The sequence below is a fragment of the Scyliorhinus torazame genome, chromosome 19 (assembly GCF_047496885.1).
Source record: "Scyliorhinus torazame isolate Kashiwa2021f chromosome 19, sScyTor2.1, whole genome shotgun sequence".
NCBI classification, from domain to species: domain Eukaryota; kingdom Metazoa; phylum Chordata; class Chondrichthyes; order Carcharhiniformes; family Scyliorhinidae; genus Scyliorhinus; species Scyliorhinus torazame.
Genome location: NC_092725.1, coordinates 27,496,845 through 27,515,435, shown reverse-complemented (window position 1 = coordinate 27,515,435; position 18,591 = coordinate 27,496,845). Strand labels below are relative to the sequence as shown.

Genomic DNA, 18,591 nt, shown 5'->3' with positions numbered 1-18,591 from the left:
GTATCTGAGCCTACATTTCAGACTGAGACGTGGTGTCGTTACGTGTGACCCGGAGCTGACACTGGTGGAGAGGATTAAATCTCTTTGATTATTCCCAGCAGTCTGCACTGCGGCAGGTTGGAGTGGGCAGCTGACAGGACTGGAGACAGGGAGGTGTACAGCTCCTGCAGCCTGCTGTGGTCGTGCGTTTAAGAGGTATGTCTCTCCCTTCTCAGCCCTTGTTATTTTTGCATCTATATTCAGTAAGGACAGCGTTGTCCTGTCACCCCAGGGGCAGTGAGGCTGCAATACCCTGAGCTAATATTTAATGGAAATGTCAGTAGGGGGCCTGGTGTTGTGGCTACGCGTCCTTGCTCATTTGTCACTGCCTCTCCATGTGCCCAGGCTCTCTCACTGATCTCTCGCCCTCGCTCCCTCTCTCTCTGGTTACAGATTACCTTCTTCATTAACCCCCCGCCTGCCTGTCTCCTATATACAGCGCAGCTTGTCATAATGCACTCGTTTTCTCATCTTCTCTCTCTCACTCTCTCCTCCCTTCTCTCACTGTCTGCCCTCCCCTTTGCACATCCCTCCCTCCATTCCTTCTGTCTTTTGTCTCCCTCGCTCTGTCTGTCGTCCTCCCTCACCCTTCCTGCCTTCTCTCAACCTCTCTCTTATTCTTTCCCGTTCCATCTTCCTCTTGATTTCTCTCAGTTTTACAGAGACTCTCTTGCTGTTTCTCACTCTATCTCTCTCCCTCTCTTGTGCTCTCTTTGTCTGTCTGTCGCTGTCTCTGTCTCTTTCTGTCGCTTTCTCCCTCTTGTAATCTATCTATCTATCTATCTATCTGTCTATCTGTCTGTCTATCTATCTATCTATCTGTCTATCGATCTATCTGTCTATCTATCTATCTATCTATCTATCTATCTATCTATCTATCTGTCTATCTATCTATCTATCTTTCTGTCTATCTATCTATCTGTCTATCTGTCTATCTATCTATCTGTCTATCTATCTATCTGTCTATCTGTCTATCTATCTATCTGTCTATCTATCTATCTATCTATCTGTCTGTCTATCTATCTGTCTATCTATCTATCTATCTGTCTATCTATCTATCTATCTATCGATCTGTCTATCTATCTATCTGTCTATCTATCGATCTATCTGTCTATCTATCTATCTATCTATCGATCTGTCTATCTATCTATCTGTCTATCTATCTATCTATCTGTCTATCTATCTATCTATCTATCTATCTGTCTATCTATCTATCTGTCTATCTGTCTATCTATCTATCTGTCTATCTATCTATCTATCTATCTGTCTGTCTATCTATCTATCTGTCTATCTATCTATCTATCTATCGATCTGTCTATCTATCTATCTGTCTATCTATCTATCTGTCTATCTATCTATCTGTCTATCTATCTGTCTATCTCTCTGCTGTCCCTCTCTCTCTGTCTCATTCCCTCTCTAGATGGACAGCACAGTTGCACAGTGGCTAGCACTGCTGCCTCACAGCTCCAGGGACCCAGATTCAATTCCGGCCTCGGGTCACTGTCTGTGCGGAGTCTGCACGTTCTCCCCGTGTGTGCGTGGGTTTCCTCCGGGTGCTCCGGTTTCCTCCCACAGTCCAAAGATGTGCGGGTTAGCTGGACTGGCCGTGATAAATTGCCCTTAGTGTCCAAAAGGTAAGGTGGGGTTACTGGGTTATGGGGATAGGGTGGAGGTGTGGACTTGGGTAGGGTGCTCTTTCCAAGAGCCGGTGCAGACTTGATGGGCCGAATGGCCTCCTTCTGCACTGTAAATTCTATGATATCCCTCTTTATCTGTTTCAATCCTTCTCTCTCTCCCTCTCTCTCTGTCTCGTTCCCTCTCTATAATCCCTCTCTCTGTATATCTTTGTCTCTCTGTCTTATTCCCTCTCTATATCCCTCTCTTTCTGTCTCAATCTCTCTCTATAATCCCTCTCTCTATATATCCCTCTCTCTGTGTCTCATTCCCTCTCTATATCTCTCTCTGTTTCTTTCCCTTTCTCTCTCTCGCTTTTTAAAAATTAATTTTACGGGGTGTGGGTGTCGCTGGCCGGGCCCAGCATTTGTTGCCCTTCCCTAGTTGCCCTTCAGAAGGTGGCGGGCGAGCCGCCATCTTGAACCGCTGCAGCCCTTGAGGTGTAGGCACACCCACTGTGCAGTTAGGGAGGGAGTTCCAGGATTGTGACCCAGCGACAGTGAAGGAACGGTGATATATTTCCCAGTCAGGATGGTGAGTGACTGGGCGGGGAACCTCCTGGTGGTGGTGCTCCCAGATATCTGCTGCTCTTGTCCTTCTAGATGGTAGCAGTCGTGGGTTTGGAAGGTGCTGTCTCGGAACCTTGGTGAGTTACTGCAGTGCATCTTGTGCAGGGGGGGGGGGGTCAGGAGTGAGTTACTCTCTGCAGGATTCCCAGCCTCTAACCTGCCCTCTTAGTCACAGTATTTATATGGCTGGGCCCAGTTCAGTTTCTGATCAATGGTAACCCCCAGGATGTTGATTGTGGGCGATTGAGTGATGGTAATGCCATTAAATGTCAAGGGGAGGTGGTTAGATTCCCTCTGGTTGGCGATGGTCATTACCTGAAACTTATGTGGCAGGAGTGAAACTTGCCACGTCAGCTCAAGCCTGGATATTGTTCAGGTCTCGCTGCATTTATTCCCTGTCTCACCTCTCTGTCTCTCTGTCTCTTTCTCTGTCACACTCCCTCTCTATGTCTATCAATTTCTGTCTCTCTTTCTGCCTCTCTCTCTCCATCGCTCTCTGTATCTCTCTCCCTCCCTCTCTACCCCCTTACCTCTTTCTCTCTCTGTCCCTACCTTTGTATTTTTTCTGTCTCTCTTTCTGTCACTCTCTGTCCCTTTCTCTCTGTCAGTCCCTATCTCACTCAGTCTTTCCCCTCTTCTGTCTCTCTCACTGTCTTTCTCCCTCGCTCTCTCCATCTCTCTTTGTCTTCCCCTCTCTCACTCTCTCTCTCTTTGCCTCCCTCAAAGAACAAACAAAGAACAAAGAAAAGTACAGCACAGGAACAGGCCCTTCGGCCCTCCAAGCCCGTGCCGACCATACTGCCCGACTAAACTACAATCTTCTACACTTCCTGGGTCCGTATCCTTCTATTCCCATCCTATTCATGTATTTGTCAAGATGCCCCTTAAACGTCACTATCGTCCCTGCTTCCACCACCTCCTCCGGTAGCGAGTTCCAGGCACCCACTACCCTCTGCGTAAAAAACTTGCCTCGTACATCTACTCTAAACCTTGCCCCTCTCACCTTAAACCTATGCCCCCTAGTAATTGACCCCTCTACCCTGGGGAAAAGCCTCTGACTATCCACTCTGTCTATGCCCCTCATAATTTTGTATACCTCTATCAGGTCTCCCCTCAACCTCCTTCGTTCCAGTGAGAACAAACCGAGTTTATTCAACCGCTCCTCATAGCTAATGCCCTCCATACCAGGCAACATTCTGGTAAATCTCTTTTGCACCCTATCTAAAGCCTCCACAGCCTTCTGGTAGTGTGGCGACCAGAATTGAACACTATACTCCAAGTGTGGCCTAACTAAGGTTCTATACAGCTGCAACATGACTTGCCAATTCTTATACTCAATGCCCCGGCCAATGAAGGCAAGCATGCCGTATGCCTTCTTGACTACCTTCTCCACCTGTGTTGCCCCTTTCAATGACCTGTGGACCTGTACTCCTAGATCTCTTTGACTTTCAATACTCTTGAGGGTTCTGTCATTCACTGTATATTCCCTACCTGCATTAGACCTTCCAAAATGCATTACCTCACATTTGTCCGGATTAAACTCCATCTGCCATCTCTCCGCCCAAGTCTCCAAACAATCTAAATCCTGCAGTATCCTCCGACAGTCCTCATCGCTATCCGCAATTCCACCAACCTTTGTGTCGTCTGCAAACTTACTAATCAGACCAGTTACATTTTCCTCCAAATCATTTATATATACTACAAAGAGCAAAGGTCCCAGCACTGATCCCTGTGGAACACCACTGGTCACAGCCCTCCAATGAGAAAAGCATCCTTCCATTGCTACTCTCTGCCTTCTATGGCCTAGCCAGTTCTGTATCCACCTTGCCAGCTCACCCCTGATCCTGTGTGACTTCACCTTTTGTACTAGTCTACCATGAGGGACCTTGTCAAAGGCCTTACTGAAGTCCATATAGACAACATCCACTGCCCTACCTGCATCAATCATCTTAGTGACCGCCTCGAAAAACTCTATCAAGTTAGTGAGACACGACCTCCCCTTCACAAAACCGTGCTGCCTCTCACTAATACGTCCATTTGCTTCCAAATGGGAGTAGATCCTGTCTCGAAGAATTCTCTCCAGTAATTTCCCTACCACTGAAGTAAGGCTCACCGGCCTGTAGTTCCCGGGATTATCCTTGCTACCCTTCTTAAACAGAGGAACAACATTGGCTATTCTCCAGTCCTCCGGGACATCCCCTGAAGACAGCGAGGATCCAAAGATTTCTGTCAAGGCCTCAGCAATTTCCTCTCCAGCCTCCTTCAGTATTCTGGGGTAGATCCCATCAGGCCCTGGGGACTTATCTACCTTAATATTTTTTAAGACACCCAACACCTCGTCTTTGTGGATCACAATGTGACCCAGGCTATCTACACCCCCTTCTCCAGACTCAACATCTGCCAATTCCTTCTCTTTGGTGAATACTGATGCAAAGTATTCATTTAGTACCTCGCCCATTTCCTCTGGCTCCACACATAGATTCCTTTGCCTATCCTTCAGTGGGCCAACCCTTTCCCTGGCTACCCTCTTGCTTTTTATGGACGTGTAAAAAGCCTTGGGATTTTCCTTAACCCTATTTGCCAATGACTTTTCGTGACCCCTTTTAGCCCTCCTGACTCCTTGCTTAAGTTCCTTCCTACTTTCCTTATATTCCACGCAGGCTTTGTCTGTTCCCAGCCTTTTAGCCCTGACAAATGCCTCCTTTTTCTTTTTGACGAGGCCTACAATATCACTCGTCATCCAAGGTTCCCGAAAATTGCCGTATTTATCCTTCTTCCTCACAGGAACATGCCAGTCCTGTATTCCTTTCAACTGCCACTTGAAAGCCTCCCACATGTCAGATGTTGATTTGCCCTCAAACATCCACCCCCAATCTATGTTCTTCAGTTCCCGCCTAATATTGTTATAATTAGCCTTCCCCCAATTTAGCACATTCATCCTAGGGCCACTCTTATCCTTGTCCACCAGTACTTTAAAACTTACTGAATTGTGGTCACTGTTACCGAAATGCTCCCCTACTGAAACATCTACCACCTGGCCGGGCTCATTCCCCAATACCAGGTCCAGTACCGCCCCTTCCCTAGTTGGACTGTCTACATATTGTTTTAAGAAGCCCTCCTGGATGCTCCTTACAAACTCCGCCCCGTCTAAGCCCCTGGCACTAAGTGAGTCCCAGTCAATATTGGGGAAGTTGAAGTCTCCCATCGCCACAACCCTGTTGTTTTTACTCTTTTCCAAAATCTGTCTACCTATCTGCTCCTCTATCTCCCGCTGGCTGTTGGGAGGCCTGTAGTAAACCCCCAACATTGTGACTGCACCCTTCTTATTCCTGATCTCTACCCATATAGCCTCACTGTCCTCTGAGGTGTCCTCTCGCAGTATAGCTGTGATATTCTCCCGAACCAGTAGCGCAACTCCGCCTCCCCTTTTACATCCCCCTCTATCCCGCCTGAAACATCTAAATCCTGGAACGTTTAGCTGCCAATCCTGCCCTTCCCTCAACCAGGTCTCTGTATTGGCAACAACATCATAGTTCCAAGTACTAATCCAAGCTCTAAGTTCATCTGCCTTACCCGTAATACTTCTTGCATTAAAACATATGCACTTCAGGCCACCAGACCCGCTGTGTTCAGCAACTTCTCCCTGTCTGCTCTGCCTCAGAGCCACACTGTCCCTATTCCCTAGTTCTCCCTCAATGCTCTCACCTTCTGACCTATTGCTCCCGTGCCCACCCCCCTGCCATACTAGTTTAAACCCTCCCGTGTGATACTAGCAAACCTCGCGGCCAGGATATTTATGCCTCTCCGGTTTAGATGCAACCCGTCCTTCTCATACAGGTCACACCTGCCCCGGAAGAGCTCCCAGTGGTCCAGATAATGAAAACCCTCCCTCCTACACCAGCTGTTTAGCCACGTGTTTAGCTGCTCTATCTTCCTATTTCTAGCCTCACTGGCACGTGGCACAGGGAGTATTCCCGAGATTACAACCCTCGAGGTCCTGTCTTTTAACTTTCTGCCTAGCTCCCTGAACCCCTGCTGCAGGACCTCATGCCCCTTCCTGCCTATGTCGTTAGTACCAATATGTACAACGACCTCTGCCTATCTCAGACCTACCCACAAGTTCTGACTCTAAGATTGTTCACAGGGGGGCGACAAAGAGTTAGAATTAATGGGTCCTTTTCAAATTGGCAGGCAGTAACCAGTGGGGTACCACAGGAATCGGTGCTGGGACCCCAGCTATTCACAATATATATTAATGATTTGGGTGGGGGAACAAAATGTAACATCCCAAAGTTTGCAGATGATACCAAGTTGGGAGGGAGGGTGAACTGTGACGAGGATGCAGAGAATGAGGGGGGATCTCATAGGTTCTAGGACTAGGCAGGGTAGAGGCAGGGAAGATGTTACCAATGATGGGTGTGTCCAGAACCAGGGGTCACAGCCTGAGGATTCAGGGTAAACCGTTTTGGACAGAGGTAAGGAGACATTTCTTCACACAAAGAGTGGTGAGCCTGTGGAATTCATTACCCCAGGAAGTAGGTGATGCTAAAACTTTGAACATATTCAAGAGGCAGCTGGATGTAGCACTTGGGGAGAATGGGATCAAAGGCTATGGGAGAAAGCAGGATTAGGCTATTGAGTTGGATGATCAGCCATGATCGTGATGAATGGCGGAGCAGGCTCAAAGGGCCAAAAGGCCTCCTCCTGCTCCTATCTTCTATGTATCCATGTATGTATCCTACAGCAAGATTTGCACAGGTTGGGTGAGTGGGCAAACCAATGGCAGATGCAGTATAATTTGGATAAGTGTGAGGTTATTCATTTTGGAAGCAAAAACAGGAAGGAAGATTACTACCTGAATGGTTATAAATTGGGAGAGGGGAGCGTGCAGCGGGACCTGGGTGTCCTTGTGCACCAGTCGCTGAAGGTAAGTATGCAGGTGCAGCAGGCGGTAAAGAAGGCTTATGGTATGTTCATAGATCATAGAATTTACAGTGCAGAAGGAGGCCATTCGGCCCATCGAGTCTGCACCAGCTCTTTGAAAGAGCACCCTACCCAAGGTCCACACCTCCACCCTATCCCCATCACCCAGTAACCCCACCCAACACTAAGGGCAATTTTGGACACTAAGGGCAATTTAGCGTGGCCAATCCACCCAACCTGCACATCTTTGGACTGTGGGAGGAAACCGGAGCACCCGGAGGAAACCTACGCACACACAGGGAGGATGTGCAGACTCCGCACAGAGAGTGACCTAAGCCGGGAATCGAACCTGGGACCCTGGAGCTGTGAAACAATTGTGCTAACCACTATGCTACCGTGCTGCCCTGGCCATGTTGGCCATCATTGCAAGAGGATTCGAGTACAGAAGCAGGGTTGTGTTGGGGCAATTGTACAGGGCCTTGGTGAGGCCACACCTGGAATATTGTGTGCAGTTTTGGTCTCCTTCTCTGGGGAAGGATGTTCTTGCTCTCGAGGGAGCGCAGCGAAGGTTTATCAGACTGATTCCAGGGATGGCGGGACTGTCTTATGAGGAGAGATTGACTAGGTTGGGATTGTTCTCGCTGGAGTTCAGAGGAATGAGGGGGGATCTCATAGAGACTTATAAAATTAAGGGCTGGTTTAGCACAGTGGGCTAAATCGCTGGCTTGCAATACAGAACAAGGCAGCAGCGCGGGTTCAAGTCCCGTACCGGCCTCCGCGAACAGGCGCCGGAATGCGGCGACTAGGGGCTTTTCACAGTAACTTCATTGAAGCCGACTTGTGACAATAAGCGATGACTATTATTATTAAAATTCTAACAGGACTAGACAGGGTAGAGGCAGGGAAGATGTTACCAATGATGGGTGTGTCCAGAACCAGGGGTGACAGCCTGAGGATTCAGGGTGAACCATTTTGGACAGAGATAAGGAGACATTTCTTCACAGAAAGAGCGGTGAGTCTGTGGAATTCATTACCCCAGGAAGTAGGTGATGCTAAAACTTTGAATATATTCAAGAGGCGGCTGGATGTAGCACTTGGGGAGAATGGGATCAAAGGCTAAGGGGAGAAAGCAGGATTAGGCTATTGGGTTGGATGATCAGCCAGGGTGCCCCAGTGGCACTGCCAGGTTGTCAGGGGCACTGCAAGGGTACCAGGCTGGCAGTGTCATAGCGGCAAGTAGACATTTTGCCTGCATTGGGGGTAGGTGCCCTGCCTGTATGTGGTGGGGTGCGGGCGAGGGGGGGGGGGGGGGATGCCACAACAAGTGAGTTGGAGGGGTCCCAGGATGTGTTGGACTCCTCAGTTATAAAAATGACAGTAAGTGTGGCCTCGGGATGTTGTTCCCCATTGGGGCTCGAAATAGCAAGAGAGAGAGAGAGTGCCGTTAGATACGGAGCACAGGAACAACCCCATTAATATAGCGAGAGAGAGAGTGCCGTTAGATACGGAGCACAGGAACAACCCCATTAATATAGCGAGAGAGAGAGTGCTGTTAGAGAGCGGAGCACAGGAACAACCCCATTAATATAGCGAGAGAGAGAGTGCTGTTAGATACGGAGCACAGGAACAACCCCATTAATATAGTGAGAGAGAGGGTGCTGTTAGAGAGCGGAGCACAAGAACAACCCCATTAATATAGCGAGAGAGAGGGTGCTGTTAGAGAACGGAGCACAAGAACAATCCCATTAATATAGCAAGAGTGAGGGTGCTGTTAGAGAGCGGAGCACAAGAAGAACCCCATTAATACAGCGAGAGAGCGAGTGCCGTTAGATACGGAGCACAGGAACAACACCATTAATATAGTGAGAGAGAGGGTGCCATTAGATACGGAGCACAGGAACAACCCCATTAATATGGAGAGAGAGAGAGTGCCGTTAGATACGGAGCACAGGAACATCCCCATTAATATAGAGAGAGAGAGAGTGCTGTTAGAGAGCGGAGCACAGGAAGAACCCCATTAATATAGCGAGAGAGAGAGTGCTGTTAGGTACGGAGCACAGGAACATCTCCATTAATATAGAGAGAGAGAGAGTGCTGTTAGAGAGCGGAGCACAGGAACAACCCCATTAATATAGCGAGATAGAGAGTGCAGTTAGATACGGAGCACAGGAACTACCCCATTAATATAGCGAGAGAGAGGGTGCAGTTAGACAGCGGAGCACAGGAACAACCCCGTTAATATAGCGAGAAAGAGAGTGCCATTAGATACGGAGCACAGGAACAACCCCATTAATATAGCGAGAGAGAGAATGTCATTAGATACGAGTCACAGGAACAACCCCATTAATATAGCGAGAGAGAGGGCGAAGTTAGATACGGAGCACAGGAACAACCCCATTAATATAGCGCGACAGAGAGTGCCGTGAGATACGGAGCACAGGAACAACCCCATTAATATAGCGAGAGAGAGAGTGCTGTTAGATACGGAGCACAGGAACAACCCCATTAATATAGCGAGAGAGAGGGTGCTGTTAGAGAGCGGAGCACAAGAACAACCCCATTAATATAGCGAGAGAGAGGGTGCTGTTAGAGAACGGAGCACAAGAACAATCCCATTAATATAGCAAGAGAGAGGGTGCTGTTAAAGAGCGGAGCACAAGAAGAACCCCATTAATACAGCGAGAGAGCGAGTGCCGTTAGATACGGAGCACAGGAACGACACCATTATTATAGCGAGAGAAAGGGTGCCAAGAGATACGGAGCACAGGAACAACCCCATTAATATGGAGAGAGAGAGTGCCGTTAGATACGGAGCACAGGAACATCCCCATTAATATATATAGAGAGAGAGTGCTGTTAGAGAGCGGTGCACAGGAACAACCCCATTAATACAGCGGGAGAGACAGTGCCATTAGATACGGAGCACAGGAACATCCCCATTAATATTGAGAGAGAGAGAGAGATGTTAGATAGCGGAGCACAGGAAGAACCCCATTAATATAGCGAGAGAGAGGGTGCCGTTAGATACGGAGCACAAAAACTACCCCATTAATATAGCGCGAGAGAGACTGTTGTTTGATACGGAGCACAGGAACAACCCCATTAATATAGCGAGAGAGAGAGTGCTGTTAGATACGGAGCACAGGAACAACCCCATTAATATAGCAAGAGAGAGAGTGCCATTAGTTACGGAGCACAGGAACAACCCCATTAATATAGCGAGAGAGAGGGTGCCATTAGTTACGGAGCACAGGAACAACCCCAATAATATAGCGAGAGAGAGAGTGCTGTTAGATACGGAGCACAGGAACAACCCCATTAATATAGCGAGAGAGAGAATGTCATTAGATACGAGTCACAGGAACAACCCCATTAATATAGCGAGAGAGAGGGCGAAGTTAGATACGGAGCACAGGAACAACCCCATTAATATAGCGCGACAGAGAGTGCCGTTAGATACGGAGCACAGGAACAGCCCCATTAATATAGCGAGAAAGAGAGTGCTGTTAGATACGGAGCACAGGAACAACCCTATTAATATAGCGAGAGAGAGGGTGCTGTTAGAGAGCGGAGCACAAGAACAACCCCATTAATATAGCGAGAGAGAGGGTGCTGTTAGAGAACGGAGCACAAGAACAATCCCATTAATATAGCAAGAGAGAAGGTGCTGTTAGAGAGCGGAGCACAAGAAGAACCCCATTAATACAGCGAGAGAGCGAGTGCCGTTAGATACGGAGCACAGGAACGACACCATTATTATAGCGAGAGAGAGGGTGCCAAGAGATACGGAGCACAGGAACAACCCCATTAATATGGAGAGAGAGAGAGTGCCGTTAGATACGGAGCACAGGAACATCCCCATTAATATATATAGAGAGAGAGTGCTGTTAGAGAGCGGTGCACAGGAACAACCCCATTAATACAGCGGGAGAGACAGTGCCATTAGATACGGAGCACAGGAACATCCCCATTAATATTGAGAGAGAGAGAGAGATGTTAGAGAGCGGAGCACAGGAAGAACCCCATTAATATAGCGAGAGAGAGGGTGCCGTTAGATACGGAGCACAAAAACTACCCCATTAATATAGCGCGAGAGAGACTGTTGTTTGATACGGAGCACAGGAACAACCCCATTAATATAGCGAGAGAGAGAGTGCTGTTAGATACGGAGCACAGGAACAACCCCATTAATATAGCGAGAGAGAGGGTGCCATTAGTTCCGGAGCACAGGAACAACCCCAATAATATAGCGAGAGAGAGAGTGCTGTTAGATACGGAGCACAGGAACAACCCCATTAATATAGCAAGAGAGAGAGAGTGCCATTAGTTACGGAGCACAGGAACAACCCCATTAATATAGCGAGAGAGAAAGAGTGCCGTTAGATACAGAGCACAGGAACAACCCCATTAATATAGAGAGAGAGAGTGCCGTTAGATACGGAGCACAGGAACAACCCCATTAATATAGCGAGAGAGAGGGTGCTGTTAGAGAGCTGAGCACAAGAACACCCCCATTAAGATAGCGAGAGAGAGAGTGCCTTAGATACGGAGCACAGGAACAACCCCATTAATATGGAGAGAGAGAGCGTGCCGTTAGATACGGAGCACAGGAACGTTCCCATTAATATAGAGAGAGAGAGAGTGCTGTTGGAGAGCGGAGCACAGGAACAACCCCATTAATATAGCGAGAGAGAGGGTGCTGTTAGAGAGCAGAGCACAGGAACAACCCCATTAATTTGGCGAGAGAGGGAGTGCCATTAGATACGGAGCACAGGAACAACCCCATTAATATAGCGAGCGAGAGGGTGCAGTTAGAGAGCGGAGCACAGGAACAACCCCATTAATATAGCGAGAGAGAGGGTGCCGTTACATACGGAGCACAGGAACGACCCCATTGATATAGCGAGAGAGAGGGTGCCGTTAGACACGGATCACAGGAACAACCTCATTAATATAGCGAGAGAGAGACTGCCGTTACATACGGAGCACAGGAACGACCCCATTAATATAGCGAGAGAGAGGGTGCCGTTAGATACGGAGCACAGGAACAACCCCATTAATATAGCGAGAGAGAGAATGCTGTTAGAGAGCGGAGCACAGGAACAACCCCATTAATATAGCGAGAGAGAGAATGCTGTTAGAGAGCGGAGCACAGGAATTAATATAGCGAGGCAGAGAGAGCCATTAGATACGGAGCACAGGAACAACCCCATTAACATAGCGAGAGACAGAGTGCTGTTAGATAGCGGAGCACAGGAACAACCCCATTAATATAGCGAGAGAGAGAGTGCTGTTAGATACGGGGCACAGGAACAACCCCATTAATATAGCGAGAGAGAGAGTGCCATTAGATACGGAGCACAGGAACAACCCCATTAATATAGCGAGAGAGAGACTGTTGTTTGATACGGAGCACAGGAACAACCCCATTAATATAGCGATAGAGAGGCTGCTGTTGAGAGCGGAGCACAAGAACAACCCCATTAAGATAGCGAGAGAGAGAGTGCCTTAGATACGGAGCACAGGAACAACCCCATTAATATGGAGAGAGAGAGAGTGCCGTTAGATACGGAGCACAGGAACATCCCCATTAATATATATAGAGAGAGAGTGCTGTTGGAGAGCGGAGCACAGGAACAACCCCATTAATATGGAGAGAGAGAGAGTGCCGTTAGATACGGAGCACAGGAACATCCCATTAATATATATAGAGAGAGAGTGCTGTTGGAGAGCGGAGCACAGGAACAACCCCATTAATGTAGCGAGAGAGAGGGTGTAGTTAGAGAGCAGATAACAGGAACAACTCCATTAATTTGGCGAGAGAGAGAGTGCCATTAGATACGGAGCACAGGAACAACCCCATTAATATAGCGAGTGAGAGGGTGCCGTTAGATACGGAGCACAGGAACAACCCTATTAATACAGCGAGAGAGAGACTGCCGTTACATACGGAGCACAGGAACGACCCCATTAATATAGCGAGAGAGAGGGTGCCATTAGATACGGAGCACAGGAAGAACCCCATTAATATAGCCAGGCAGAGAGTGCCATTAGATATGGAGCACAGGAACAACCCCATTATTATAGCGGGAGAGAGGGTGCTGTTAGATTCGGAGCACAGGAACATCCTCATTAATATAGCGAGAGAGAAGGTGCTTTTAGATATGGAGCACAGGAACAGCCCCATTAATATAGCGAGAGAGAGAGTGCAGTTAGAGAGCGGAGCACAGGAACAGCCCCATTAATATAGCGAGAGACAGGGTGCAGTTAGATACGGAGCACAGGAACAACACCATTAATATAGCGAGAGAGAGAGTTCCGTTAGATATGGAGCACAGGAACAACCCCATTAATATAGCGAGAGAGAATGCCGTTAGATATGGAGCACAGGAACAACCCCATTAATATAGCGAGAGAGAGAGTGCCGTTAGACACGGAGCACAGGAACAACCCCATTCTTATAGCGAGAGAGAGAATGCTGTTTGAGAGCGGAGCACAGGACCAACCCCATTAATATAGCGAGACAGAGAGTGCCATTAGATACGGAGCACAGGGACAACCCCATTAATATAGTGAGAGAGAGGGTGCTGTTAGAGGGCGGAGCACAGTAACAACGTCTTTAATATTGCAAGTGAGAGAGAGTTCCGTTAGATGTGGAGCACAGGAACAACCCCATTAATATAGCGAGAGAGAGAATGCCATTAGATACGGAGCACAGGAACAACCCCATTAATATAGCGAGAGAAAGAGTGTCATTAGATACGGAGCACAGGAACAACCCCATTAATATAGCGAGAGAGAGGGTGCTGTTAGGGAGCAGAGCAGAGGAACAACCCCATTAATATACCGAGAGAGAGGGTGCTGTTAGAGAGCAGCGCACAGGAACAACCCCATTATTATAGCGAGAGAGAGAGAGAGGGCCATTAGATAGGGAGCACAGGAACAATCCCATTAATGTAGTGGGAGATAGGGTGCTGGAAGAGAGCGTAGCTCAAGAACAACCCCATTAATATAGCGAGAGAGTGTGTGCCGTTAGATACGGAGCACACGATCAACCCCATTAATATAGCGAGATAGATTGCTGTTAGAGAGCAGAGCACAGGAACATCCTCATTACTATAGCGAGAGAGAGGGTGCTGTGAGAGAGCGGAGCACAGGAACAACCCCATTAATATAGCGAGAGAGAGGGTGCTGTTAGAGAGCGGAGCACAGGAACAACCCCATTCATATATCGAGAGAGAGGGTGCTGTTAGAGAGCGGAGTACAGGAACAACCCCATTAAAATAGCGAGCGAGAGAGAGAGTGCCGTTTGATACGGAACTCAGGAACAACCCCATAAATATAGCGACAGAGAGGGTACAGTTCGATACGGAGCAGAGGAACAACCCCATTAATATAGCGATAGAGAGGGTGCCGTTAGAGAGCGGAGCACAGGAACAATCCCATTAATTTAGCGAGAGAGAGAGTGCTGTTAGATATGGAGCACAGGAACAACCCAATTAATATTGTGAGAGAGAGGGTGCCATTGGATACGGACCACAGGAACAACCCCAATAATATAGAGAGTTAGAGAGTGCTATTAGATACGGAGCACAGGAACAACCCCATTAATACAGCGAGAGAGAGAGTGCCATTAGTTACGGAGCACAGGGACAACCCCATTAATATAGCGAGAGACAGAGTGCTGTTAGATAGCGGAGCACAGGAACAACCCCATTAATATAGCGAGAGAGAGAGTGCTGTTAGATACGGGGCACAGGAACAACCCCATTAATATAGCGAGAGAGAGAGTGCCATTATATACGGAGCACAGGAACAACCCCATTAATATAGCGAGAGAGAGACTGTTGTTTGATACGGAGCACAGGAACAACCCCATTAATATAGCGAGAGAGAGAGAGTGCCGTTAGATACAGAGCACAGGAACAACCCCATTAAGATAGCGAGAGAGAGAGTGCCTTAGATACGGAGCACAGGAACAACCCCATTAATATGGAGAGAGAGAGAGTGCCTTAGATACGGAGCACAGGAACAACCCCATTAATATGGAGAGAGAGAGAGTGCCGTTAGATACGGAGCACAGGAACAACTCCATTAATATAGCGAGAGAGAGGGTGTAGTTAGAGAGCGGATAACAGGAACAACCCCATTAATTTGGCGAGAGAGATGGTGCCGTTAGATACGGAGCACAAGAACAACCCCATTAATATAGCGAGAGAGATGGTGCCGTTAGATACGGAGCACAGGAACAACCCCATTAATACAACGAGAGAGAGAATGCCATTAGATACGGAGCACAGGAACAACCCCATTAATATAGCGAGAGAAAGAGTGTCATTAGATACGGAGCACAGGAACAACCCCATTAATATAGTGAGAGAGAGGGTGCTGTTAGGGAGTAGAGCAGAGGAACAACCCCATTAATATACCGAGAGAGAGGGTGCTGTTAGAGAGCAGCGCACAGGAACAACCCCATTATTATAGCGAGAGAGAGAGAGAGGGCCATTAGATAGGGAGCACAGGAACAACCCCATTAATGTAGTGGGAGAGAGGGTGCTGGAAGAGAGCGTAGCTCAAGAACAACCCCATTAATATAGCGACAGAGTGTGTGCCGTTAGATACGGAGCACACGATCAACCCCATTAGTATAGCGAGATAGATTGCTGTTAGAGATCAGAGCACAGGAACATCCCCATTACTATAGCGAGAGAGAGGGTGCTGTGAGAGAGCGGAGCACAGGAACAACCCCATAAATATAGCGAGAGAGAGGGTACAGTTCGATACGGAGCACAGGAACAACCCCATTAATATAGCGATAGAGAGGGTGCCGTTAGAGAGCGGAGCACAGGAACAATCCCATTAATTTAGCGAGAGAGAGAGTGCTGTTAGATATGGAGCACAGGAACAACCCAATTAATATTGCGAGAGAGAGGGTGCCATTGGATACGGACCACAGGAACAACCCCAATAATATAGAGAGTTAGAGAGTGCTATTAGATACGGAGCACAGGAACAACCCCATTAATACAGCGAGAGAGAGAGTGCCAATAGTTACGGAGCACAGGGACAACCCCATTAATATAGCGAGAGACAGAGTGCTGTTAGATAGCGGAGCACAGGAACAACCCCATTAATATAGCGAGAGAGAGAGTGCTGTTAGATACGGGGCACAGGAACAACCCCATTAATATAGCGAGAGAGAGAGTGCCATTAGATACGGAGCACAGGAACAAATTCATTAATATAGCGAGAGAGAGACTGTTGTTTGATACGGAGCACAGGAACAACCCCATTAATATAGCGAGAGAGAGAGAGTGCCGTTAGATACAGAGCACAGGAACAACCCCATTTATATATAGAGAGAGAGAGTGCCGTTAGATACGGAGCACAGGAACAACCCCATTAATATAGCGAGAGAGAGGGTGCTGTTAGAGAGCGGAGCACAAGAACAACCCCATTAAGATAGCGAGAGAGAGAGTGCCTTAGATACGGAGCACAGGAACAACCCCATTAATATGGAGAGAGAGAGAGTGCCTTAGATACGGAGCACAGGAACAACCCCATTAATATGGAGAGAGAGAGAGTGCCGTTAGATACGGAGCACGGAACAACTCCATTAATATAGCGAGAGAGAGGGTGTAGTTAGAGAGCGGATAACAGGAACAACCCCATTAATTTGGCGAGAGAGATGGTGCCGTTAGATACGGAGCACAAGAACAACCCCATTAATATAGCGAGAGAGATGGTGCCGTTAGATACGGAGCACAGGAACAACCCCATTAATACAGCGAGAGAGAGAGAGTGCCGTTAGACACGGAGCACAGGAACAACCCCATTAATATAGCGAGAGAGATGGTGCCGTTACATACGGAGCACAGGAACGACCCCAGTAATATAGCGGGAGAGAGGTTGCTGTTAAATTCGGAGCACAGGAACAACCTCATTAAGATAGCGAGAGAGAAGGTGCTTTTAGATACGGAGCACAGGAACAGCCCCATTAATATAGCGAGAGAGAGAGGGTGCCGTTAGATATGGAGCACAGGAACAACACCATTAATACAGCAAGAGAGAGAGTGCAGTTAGAGAGCGGAGCACAGGAACAGCCCCATTAATATAGCGGACACAGGGTGCAGTTCGATACGGAGCACAGGAACAACACCATTAATATAGCTAGAGAGAATGCCGTTAGATTTGGAGCACAGGAACAACCCCATTAATATAGCGAGAGAGAGAATGCCGTTAGACACGGAGCACAGGAACCACCCCATTAATATAGCGAGAGAGAGAATGCTGTTTGAGAGCGGAGCCCAGGACCAACCCCATTAATATAGCGAGACAGAGAGTGCCATTAGATACGGAGCACAGGAACAACCCCATTAATATAGCGAGAGAGAGGGTGCTGTTAGGGAGTAGAGCAGAGGAACAACCCCATTAATATACCGAGAGAGAGGGTGCTGTTAGAGAGCGGTGCACAGGAACAACCCCATTAATATAGCGAGAGAGAGAGAGAGGGCCATTAGATAGGGAGCACAGGAACAACCCCATTAATGTAGTGGGGGAGAGGGTGCTGTTAGAGAGCGGAGCTCAAGAACAACCCCATTAATATAGCGAGAGAGAGTGTGCCGTTAGATACGGAGCACACGATCAACCCCATTAATATAGCGAGATAGATTGCTGTTAGAGAGCAGAGCACAGGAACATCCCCATTACTATAGCGAGAGAGAGGGTGCTGTGAGAGAGCGGAGCACAGGAACAACCCCATGAAAATAGCGAGAGAGAGGGTGCTGTGAGAGAGAGGAGCACAGGAACAACCCCATTAATATAGCGAGAGAGAGGGTGCTGTTAGAGAGCGGAGCACAGGAACAACCCCATTCATATATCGAGAGAGAGGGTGCTGTTAGAGAGCAGAGTACAGGAACAACTGCATTAAAATAGCGAGCGAGTGAGAGAGTGCCGTTTGATACGGAACACAGGAACAACCCCATAAATATAGCGAGAGAGAGGGTACAGTTAGATACGGAGCACAGGAACAACCCCATTAATATACCGATAGAGAGGGTGCCGTTAGAGAGCGGAGCACAGGAACAATCCCATTAATTTAGCGAAAGAGAGAGTGCTGTTAGATATGGAGCACAGGAACAACCCAATTAATATTGCGAGAGAGAGGGTGCCATTGGATACGGACCACAGGAACAACCGCATTAATATAGCGAGAGAGAGGGTGCCATTAGATGGCGGAGCACAGGAATAACCCCATTAATATAGCGAGAGAGAGTGCCATTAGAAACGGAGCACAGGAACAGCCCCATTAATATAGCGAGAGAGAGGGTGCTGTTAGAGAGCGGAGCACAGGAACAACCCCATTAAGATAGCGAGAGAGAGTGCC

At 48.0% G+C, this 18,591-nt stretch overlaps 1 long non-coding RNA gene across 1 annotated transcript in view; it reads left to right on the top strand.

Moving 5' to 3' along the window:
• Positions 1-2: 2 nt before the first annotated feature.
• The window catches only part of LOC140396067 (uncharacterized), a 53,641-nt gene continuing 35,052 nt past the window's right edge, over positions 3-18,591 (top strand). Inside the window, exon 1 of the long non-coding RNA XR_011936439.1 lies at positions 3-195. This is a non-coding gene — a long non-coding RNA (uncharacterized lncRNA). The remainder of the gene's footprint in view (positions 196-18,591) is intronic.